The 10,179-nt window shown below is 44.7% G+C and overlaps 1 protein-coding gene and 1 pseudogene across 1 annotated transcript in view; one reads left to right on the plus strand and one right to left on the minus strand.

Moving 5' to 3' along the window:
• Positions 1–900: 900 nt before the first annotated feature.
• Positions 901–1,643, minus strand: LOC110221033 (protein NipSnap homolog 3A pseudogene; annotated as a pseudogene).
• A 4,300-nt stretch (positions 1,644–5,943) lies between these two features.
• M1AP (meiosis 1 associated protein) overlaps positions 5,944–10,179 on the plus strand; it is a 139,947-nt gene continuing 135,711 nt past the window's right edge. Inside the window, exon 1 of the mRNA XM_021005316.2 lies at positions 5,944–6,374. The gene's annotated coding sequence lies outside the window, so the exon portion shown is untranslated. The remainder of the gene's footprint in view (positions 6,375–10,179) is intronic.

The raw sequence follows: 10,179 nt of genomic DNA on the forward strand, positions 1-10,179 counted from the left end.
GAATTTAAGGAACTTTATTAGAAATTGCTGGTAGGTGGAGCCTCGGAAGCTGGAGTGGCTGCGCTGAGCTCGGCGGCTGGACCATAGGGGCCCCCGGGGGGAAGAAAAACCGGCCTCGGACGGAGCTGAAAAAGCAGTTGTTCAAGCGGCGCCGGGTGCTGAGACGGGAGCGGCGGCGGAGGCACCGGGGGGTTGGGGCGGTGGTGAACAAGGGGCTGGTTACTCGCCATCATCTCAAGAAGCCGGCGTCCAGTGCCCCCGGGCCAACATTACCCTGTCTGGGAAGAAGCGAAAGAAATTTTTGCAACGGATCAGGCATGCCCAGAAGGAGAAGACTGCCATGGAGGTGGAAGCCCCACTGAAGCCAGGCAGGACCACTTAGGCACAGCCTAGACGGCAGAAGAAAAGGAAAACTGGAATTATGGAAGACCTAGAATGTGACAGCTGAGCCCAGACAACCTCAGAAGAGGCCATCCCTTCAGTTAGGACAAGAATGATAAGCTTTTTTTTTTTAAAGTTTTTATTTTTGGAGGCAATTGGGGTTAAGTGACTTGCCCAGGTTCATACGGCTAGGCTGGATTAGAACCCAGGTCCTCCTGACTCTAGGGCTGGTGTTCTATCCCATTCGCCTCCTAGCTGCCCCCTTCCCGCCATAGGCTTCTAAAGTTACATGTCTCAGACCTTTCCCTTCCCTCCCCTCCTATGCCTCAAGATTCAAGTCCCTTTGCTGGGATCAGGGGAGTGTAAGATACTGTTTCCTGTGCTTCCTGGGGAGGAAAGAAGGGAGGCCAATGGCTCAGTAGTGATAAGTTTGTAATAAAGTCATTTGAGTTCTGAAAAAAAGGAAAGAAATTGCTGGTATAAGGCAGATGCTGAGTATCTTCATATTTCTGCAGAACATTACTTTAGTGGTGAAAATGGTGCTGGAATGAGGATATTTTCATGAGATTTCAGGTGATTGCAACTCTTCTGAATAGCTGCCACCACCCAAGTGTCTTCATGGGATCTGTGTCTTTCAGGGCATGACTGTCTGCTGTCTCAGTCCACCAAAGCACATGAACTCTATTAAGTGTTTCATATTCTGTGTGGAAAACTCCAATCAATTTTAAATAGCCTACCTGGATATGTGTATTCACTGCTCTTTGAAAGTGTTCACCCCACAGAGCTGGCCCACCAGGCTTCATCTGAAAGGTAACAAGTTCATAGATTCATTCTTTAAGAAGCTTTACTATTTTGCACCATGGTACTAGATAAGTTATTTCATTCTTCTGTTGGACCATAAGTGGTAGGTTTTGGGAAATATATTTTTATTACCACTCTTTATCCTTGGCTAAGGCTTCTTGAACTTTAGTTTGATAAGCAAAATTACCATATTTCCAAATACGAAAGATTTTATTCATCACACCTCCAAACTCTTGTCTCCAATATCCAACTAATTCAGAGTGAGCTGTATGAAGGTGGATATGTTTATTAGTGTTTTCCAGGAATCCATTCATCTTTGCTGGATGTATAAGTATGAAATTCATAGAACTTCCCATCATATTGTCTGGGAACTGTAGCAAAAGATGCACATACCTCTACCCAGGGTGGGTGCCTTTCTGCAGAGGTAACTAGAGTCCCCAGTGCCTTTGAAGGTGGAACATTACCCTGCGGTTTCCAAGGAAAGATATGCCAGAAGACCAGATGCACATCCTTAATTCTCTGGCCAGCACTGGAACTCCCTATGTTTAATTATAGAATCAATAGAAAACAACTGGAGTTTATTGAATGGGTATAGGTGACATGGTCAGACCTAAACTTTAGGAAAAATCACTTTGGCAAGTACATGGATAATGGGTTAAGGCAAGTGAGATCCCTAGTAGTAGGGATTACAGGCACGTGCCTTCACATCCAGTTGTTTTCCCTTTTTCTTTATAAGCACTTAGCACAGTGCCTGATACACAGTCAGCACTTAATAAATGTTCCCTGATTGATTGAGGAGACAGAAACAAGAAGATTTGGCAAGTGCTTGAATATGCAGAGTGGATAATTGCAAGGAATCAAAGATGACACTTAGGTTGGGAACCTGGACAACTGGAAAGATGGTAATTCCCTTGACAGAAATGGTGAAGTTCCACAGAGGGATGGGTTTGGGGAAAAGATTATGCAATGAGATCTGCAATGCAGCTAGCAAGCCATTCAAGCCTGATCATCTTTCCTTGCCTTACTTTGTCCCACCCAAAATGAAAAGCAGAGGGGTTGGTTAATCTTACCACCCAGAATCCAGAGCCTGCCTCAGCCACAAGGTCATCAGGGGTGAGAGTGCAGAATTACAAATCACAAGCATAACTATTTCGAATATAGAGCTTGAAGGGAGCTCAGAGACCATATAGTCCAACCCCCTGATTTTACAGTCAAAGAAGTTGAAGACCAGAGAGGTTAAGTGATTTTCCTAAGGTCACACAGAAAGTTTGAATTTGAATCAATGTTTTATGTCTCTATGGTCAGTGCTCTTTTGGTAGAGGAGGGAAATGATAAATAATCAGTGTTCTTTGGGAAAGACAAATGATAAATAGCAAAAATGAAAATTATGAATGATAGAGCTTAAAGGTCACAGAGTACAAATCAGAGGTAGAATTTAAGTCCATCTTGTCTGTCTCCAATACTTTCCACTGTACAGTGTTGCAAATGGTAGGGTTGGATTTTTGAAATAGTATCTATGCAGATGCTGTTGTGGGTGCTTCTGTAATGATTATGTTATATCTTCACTGAGGGGCTGCTGCCCAGTTGAAGTATGTTGGGTATAGGGTATGTGTGATTGTGTAGAAGACAAACCCCTTGGATGGTAATTGAGGAATGAGCGAGATGTAACCCACTTTTTCAACCTTCCATTCTTTATATTACCCTTGGGATCACATCATAACCTCTCAGGAGGCCATAGCCTCCACATAGCATACAACTACTTTGAATGACTGAATGAGTGAACAAGGGTAAAAATGGAAACTCTCTATTTGAAGAAGGCCTTAGAATTTTCATCACAACTCTTCCTTACCCCCTCCCAATTAGGACTAGAAACAATAAGAATGTCCTAAAGGTCCAAGAGCAGAAATCACTTTGGGAAAAAGTTGAATCTAGAGGTAACAGGGTAAAGTCTCTAGCCCAAGGAGTGCTGAGTACTAGCCATGTATAATAGGGCTCATACAGCACACAGGACCAGCGTTCCCTCCCCAATCTCTACTCCAGGGGTGGGGAACCTGGGGCCTCGAGGCCACATGTGATCCCCTAGGTCCTCAAGTACGGCCCTTTGACTGAATCCAAACATCACAGAACAGATTTGTTCTGTCAAAGGGCCACACTTGAGGACCCAGAGGGCCATGTGTGGCCTTGAGACCCCAGATTCCCCACCCTTGCTCTAGGCTATCTTAGAACAAACCAGTTCTCCCACGGATTAGAGTCCAGTTGATATTCCTTCTTCAGAAAGTTCATTCTAACAAAGCCTAGGGATTGGGGAAGAAACACTAGGTTTTTTGTGGTTCATTTGTGCTGTTACAAAGGTTAAAATCTAGTTGAATTAACTTGAGTACAGTATCTGAGTTAGCCACCAGGGGTATTGGACTGAAGCTATTCCTCCTTGTCAGCTGTATATGCTCATAAACTGAGTTTTCAACAGGTTGTGATGTACAGATGGCCACTAACACTAAAAATGCCTGAGTCATCTCACTTCCCATCCCACTCTCAAAAAAATAGTGCCAGTTTCTCTTTTGGCTCAGAAGCCTCTTCACTATTTTCCCTTCCTCTAATTCAAATCTAGGGGAATGCAATGAAATATTAAATTGTGGAAATTATTATATTTTACTCCCTCCTCCACCCCTCTCTGTTTCCATATTGATTCAGACACACAGCATTTGATGAATGAAGCTTTAATGTACATAAAATAAAATGCCTAGAAAACTAGAACTCTTTCATAATATGAAAATAGATATTGCCAACCACTTCTTCCCTCCAGGATCTTCCCTTCAGACAAAGAAATTTCCTAGCCATACCAAGGCTCATGGGGGGTGGGGGGGGAGAAAAGGAAGGGAAGGGCAGAACATTTGCCCCCCTTCTCAGAATCAACAAAATTCAGGTAAAGTTCTTCCCAGCTCATCAGTCCAATCCTTAGAAGGCCATCATAGTAGTTCTAAGCCTTCACAGGACTCTAGAACATGGTGTGACATCTGTTCTCCCTAAGGTGCTCTACCATCACTCAGCATTCCTTGTCTTTCAACCACTTAGAAGTCTCAGGTGGGGGGATGGGAGGGAAGGCTATAAAAAAAAAAAGAAAAAGAGGCTATATATGGAGCCATGTTTCTTTGATCCTACCTTGTTCATTTTCCTGAGAGACCTCCACACCTAATGCAGATGCTGCCACCACCAATACCGTTTTGGTAGACTCCTTGACTACCATTCTGTTATGACTATTGGTAGGACTTCTGATGAACCTCAGAACATCCTGAACTCACTGGTAACCTGGGCACTCCTATCAACTAAAGATTAGGAAAGAACAAAAGACAAGAGCAACAGAGATACCATTGGCCAGCTAGGGAAGGGGCCAGCTACTCCTTATCCCAATTCACTCAAAAGAGATCCTATTGCACCTTTTCTAAGCACACTCAGATCCAGCTCACAAATCATGAATCATCAGTCCATCTGTCTTTGAAGCCAGTTAGAAGGTTTTTTCATTACACATAGTACTAACTTTGAGTCATCATGACTGAAACCTGATTCCCCGAAGTTACTCATGTTGAACTGGAGCCAGGCAAGAATTATCTGGTACAAATATCATACCACAAGGACTGGGCACCACATAGGCCAGTTCCCCCAGTACATCAGATTAAAATGTTATAAATGCATTCATTCTTTCATGTGTAATTTATTAAGCACCTACTGTATGCATAGCACTGCTAGGTGCTGAGGAAGATACAAAAGTAAGACAATCCTTCCACTCCAGGAGTGGGGATAAACACATATTCTCAATAAAGACCCATTAATCAATTATTTTATTAAGTACCTGCTTTGTGCCTGGTATTATGCTAGTCACTAGGGATGCAAAGACAAAAATAAAACAGCCCCTGCTGTTGCGAGTTTTAAGTTCTAGTGGAGGGGGTGTGGGGATATAGATTGTTGAATAGGTGTATGAGGTGTCCAAAAGTCTTAGTGCCGTTTTAAGCTCTAATGTTTAAGACTGCACCAAAACTTTTGGGACTGCCTGTATACAAGATCCCTATAAAGTAGATAGAAGATAATCTTCAAGGGAACATCCTGAAGGACCAGGGAAAGCCTCCCGCTGAAGGTGCCATTGGAGCCGTCTTAAAGGAAACCAGGGATCCCAAAAATCTGAGGAGAGCATTACAGGTATGAGGGACAGCCAGTGCAAAAAAAAAAAAAGCCCGAAGTCAGGAGATGGAGTGATTTGTGTGAGGAATAGCAAATAGATGGGCATAGCTGGACTGTGTGAAGGGCAGCAATGTATAAAAAACTGGAAAGGTGGTAAGGGGCCTGGTTGTGACAGGTTTTGAATGGCAAACAGAAGCATACATTTTATCCTAGAGGTAATCGGAAGCCAGTGGAGTTTGGAGTGGGGAGGTTGACACAGCCAGAGAAGTACTGGCTGGAATGTCATTGCCAAAGTGGAGGTCTGGAGATGCTGAAAGGTTTCCTGGAGGAGTTCGTATTTGAGTTGTACTTTAGAAAGGAGGGGCTGGCTGGGTGAGCAGAGACGGAACTGGAACACTAGGCTGCTGCCGCTGCTGCTGGTGGTGGAGGGATTTGGAAATGAATCCTCCAGCCTGAAGGGTAAGAAAGAGGACCGTATGGCTCCGTGCGATGCCTTCCTCCAAATCCTCAGAGCCCAGGCCCGTTCATTCCACAGGCTCAGTTGCTGGGAGCTGGGCAGGATTGGCCTGGGCTCACCTACGTTCTGGCTAGGAACCTTGTGACGCCTGCGCACAAGACGCTAAGAACTACATTATCTAGGATTCCCGGGACAGACCATTCAGCTCCTTGACTCCCAGCGATCTCTGCGGTCTTGAGTGCCCCTCCCGTGGGCTGGAGCGGAGACAGTTCTTACTGCAGACTAAGGAGGGGCTGTTTTAACCTTATCACACGCCCCCAGCAGAGAGCAAAGAACAGCTCCTTTGTTTCGAGGAAGGACTCGCTCGTAGGTCTAGAAGGAAGCACTGGCTGGGGGGTGGGGGAACCGGGAGTGACGTAGGTTATGGGAAAACGCGAGATCCCCATAAAACCGTGGATTTTTTTTAGAAAAATAATTGTTCCCGTTGCTATAGTGCTCTATGGCTTACAAAGAGCTTTCCCCACATCTTTCCAGAAGGACACGCCAGGATTATTAGACCCAGGTAAGGAGAAATTGCAGTAGGAGAATTTAGCTTCAGTCAGAGATTATATGCGTTGTCTATATGTCTAAGGGTTTCTTCAGGTCTCTTGAAATCTAATTAAGTGAGTCTCTACAACACATTTCCTTTGTGGGGAACCCTGGAAATTTTGTAAGGGAACCCGCTAAATGAGACCCAAGCAGTGGCACAATTTGAGCACAGGTGCAAATTTCAAAAGTTCATGGAGATGGAGTCAGATGACATCTAGTCCAAACTTTTATTGTTATAGTCATCATCATCATCATCAGACTGGGTCTCTCTATCTCCCCCAGGCTAAAGATACACTGGGTGGAGCTACTCATGGTCTTCTCTCATCCTTAATCTGCGCTGGAGTTTTGACCTGCTCTGTTTCTGACCAAGGCCTGAAGTTGGACTGAGTGAGGACATACAGTTGGCTTAGCCCACTGCAGCTAAGAATTCCCAATTCAAGATCTGTCTGACTCAGGCTCCCCAGTAGCTGAGATTAGAGTTGTGTGCCACCACCCCTGCTCAACCCTTTTATTTTACAGTTGAGGAAATTGAGACCCTTAGAGTTTAAGTGACTTGCCCAAGATTACATGGGTAGCATATATGTTGGAGATGAGATTCAAACCAACTGTCTCTGACATCAAAGTTCTTTCCACTATACCACACTAGTTCCCTATTTCCTTCCTTTGCCCTAGTGAGGGATCGAAAAGCACAAAGGCAGAATATTTCAGCGAGTCCAGCGTGCATTAGAATGGCCTTTGACTCTGGGTCTAGGGTTTCTGGGTTCCCCATGCCAGAGAGAATCTGCCCTAGGGGCAAGCCACAACAGGCTTTGGGAATCACCTTGTTAGGTGATTCAGTCCACACTTGTGCCCTGAACTGCTAGTAGCAGCATCTAGGACAGCTTTGCAAAAGTGCTGAGATCCAGACCTGGAGCTACCCGATTAGATTGCTGGGAATATCTACGCAGAGGTGAATTCCTGAGTCCTGGGGACTACCAGTATAAGAGTGCAGAGGAATAGTGAGCTGGGGAAGAAGAGAGGGAGCTTTCTCACCAGCCATTTTTCCTTCCTGTTTAAACTCCAGTGGTCTACCAGGATTAGGGTCCCCCCCCAAAAAAAGCACACATAAATACATATACCCCACCTCCCTCCCCACAGCCCAAGGAAGTCAGAAAGATTTGCTGGAGGCAACTGGGGAGAGGGGGGAGAAGTAGTGAACTCACCAGTACCTGGCACATAGTGTGTGGTTAATGTTTGCTGATTGATCGACTGACTGGAGTGGGGAGAGACTGGAAATAAGGAGATCAATTAAAGAAGCTATTGCAATAGTCCAAATGAGAGGTCATGAGGAGTTATGACAAGGGTAGTGGCTTTATGAGTGGAGAGAAAGGGATAGATATGAGAGATGTCATGGAAGAAGAATCAACAAGACCTGGCAAGTGTGACTTGGTTACATCCTTGCCTCACTTGTGGCTTGGATCCAGATGCATCCTTTACCCCAACCCTTGCCCTGGCTCCTTATGTTCCCTAGTGTCTCAGGTTGGGCTGTATACATTCCTTGGTCAGGAAGACCTGAGTTCAAATCCAGCTTCAAATACTTACTAGCTGTACAACCCAGGGCCTGTAATTTAAATGTTTTCTGCCTCAGTTTCCTCAACTGTAAAATGGGGGTAATAATATCACCTATCTCCCAGGATTGTTGTGAAGATCAATGGGATAATATTTGCAAAGTGTTTAACACAGTGCCTGGTACATAGTAGGTGCTTAATAATTGCTTATTTCCTTCCTCCCTCTTGCTGTGCCATTATTGGCTGTCTCTTCCAGGTGTAAGTCATGTCCCCACACCCACAAGCTCTGGTTTTACACAGACTAGGTCCAATCTTGGGCACCACCCCCCAAAATATCAAAAACTTTTTGGCTCATTATGCCATTGTGAAGGTTCTACAGATATATGTAACAAGCTTAACAGCTCCCTGGATAACAGTGCAAATAACTAGTATGGGATGGGTTGTTTCCATCCCGCAGAAAATGCAAAACACATAGGAGATTCACAATAGCCTATAAACAATCTGCTGCTTTTCCCTGATGCCAACGTCCTCCCAGAGACCTAAAGTACTCTAAACTCTAATGGCCACCCTGTAGACTGGATCCCTTTAGAAGTAAACTAAACTTAGAGCTGCCAGCAGGGCAACCTTCCCTGCCCCCAACATTCTGATAAGTCCCACTTCCTACAATTAGAGCCATCCAAAAGTGCCAGGGGCTGCCTTGAAGAGTAGTAGCTTACCCCTCTCTGGAAGTCTTCAAGGCAGGATGACCACATTGTTGGGGATGTCTAACCTTTTCTCCACAGGATAGCATGGCACTGTGTTTTTTCTCCATGCTAAACATCTCTAGTTCCCACAGGTATAACTAGAGGGAGTTGTGAGACAGCCACAAAGTAGTTTCCTCAACTGAGTACAGTTGCTCCAGGAAAGGGAAGAGAGTCTAGTCTAGTTGCTGAGGCATGGGTGATGACCACTGACCTTGGGGGGCAGGTGTCAAGCAGGTGGCAGGATAGTAGGGCACTGGCATAGATGGTCCCTCAAGAAACGACTGAAAGTCACGAGGGCCTACAGGAGATTCAGAGATCCAAGATGATAGACCAGAAGACTGTCATGAAAAGAATACATGCCCCTCCATGTTGGCACCCTGGGGGCAAAAGCCTGGTCGCTTGGCCCCAGTTAGAGCTCTGCCAGTCTCTGAAAGTATCCTCTTATGGGACAATAACATTCTTCATCTTCTTCTTGAGCTTCATTCCTGCTGCACCAACTGGAAATGTCCATCTCTCTGCTCCACAGGCATCTTAAACTCAACATATTCAAAACAGAACTCTACTTTCCCCCAAGGCCACCCTTCCTCCTAACTTCCCTAATTCAATAGAGGGCACTATCATCCTTTCAATCACTCAGGTTCTTAACCTCTGAGCTCTCAACTCTTTATTCTCCTCCATCCTTCAAATTAAACCAGTTCCCAAGTCTTGTTGATTTTTTTTCTCCCACCACATTTCTCCCATCTGTCTCCTTCTTTCACTCACATAGCAACTTCATTAGTTCAAGAGGTAATCATTTCTCCCCTGGACTATTGTAATAACCCTCCTAACTGGTCTTCCTCACTCCAAGCTCTTCCAATTCCAATCTAGTTTCCATACAGCTACAATACTAATATTCCTAACACACAGGTCTGACCATGTCACTCTGCTCAAGAAGCTTCACTGCCTCCCTATTGCCTCTAGCATTAAATAGAAACTTGTTTACTTGGCATTTAAAGCCCTTTATAATCTGGCTCCAAACCAGGTTGATTTCACCTGCCTCTCCCTCATAAACTCTCTATTCTTGTCCATCCAGCCTTCTGGCTGACATACCGCCAGCCATCTTGCACAGGTTGTCCCCAACTGCTGAATTCATCTCCTTCCTCCTCCTTATCTCTTAATTCTTGAAATCTCCAATTTCCTTCCAGGTCAGGCTCAAGTGCCATGTCCTTGTATAAAAAAAGTGTCTTCCTAAAAAAAAAAAGCGTCTTCCTGATTCTCCTACTTGTTAATGACAAAAAAAAATGTATTGGTATTTTTTTTAATTTATGCATGTTGTAAGCTCCCTGGGGTCAGCTAGGTGGCACAGTACATCCAATACTGGACCTGGAGTTAGGAAGACCTGAGTTCAAATCCTGCCTCAGACACTAGCTATGTGACCTTCATAACTTCTCTTAGTCTCAGCTTCCTCCTCAACAAAATGAGAATAATAGTGCCTACCTCACTGGGTAGT

The sequence above is a fragment of the Phascolarctos cinereus genome, unplaced genomic scaffold, assembly GCF_003287225.1.
Source record: "Phascolarctos cinereus isolate Bilbo 61053 unplaced genomic scaffold, phaCin_HiC Scaffold_9;HRSCAF=440, whole genome shotgun sequence".
Classification (NCBI taxonomy): domain Eukaryota; kingdom Metazoa; phylum Chordata; class Mammalia; order Diprotodontia; family Phascolarctidae; genus Phascolarctos; species Phascolarctos cinereus.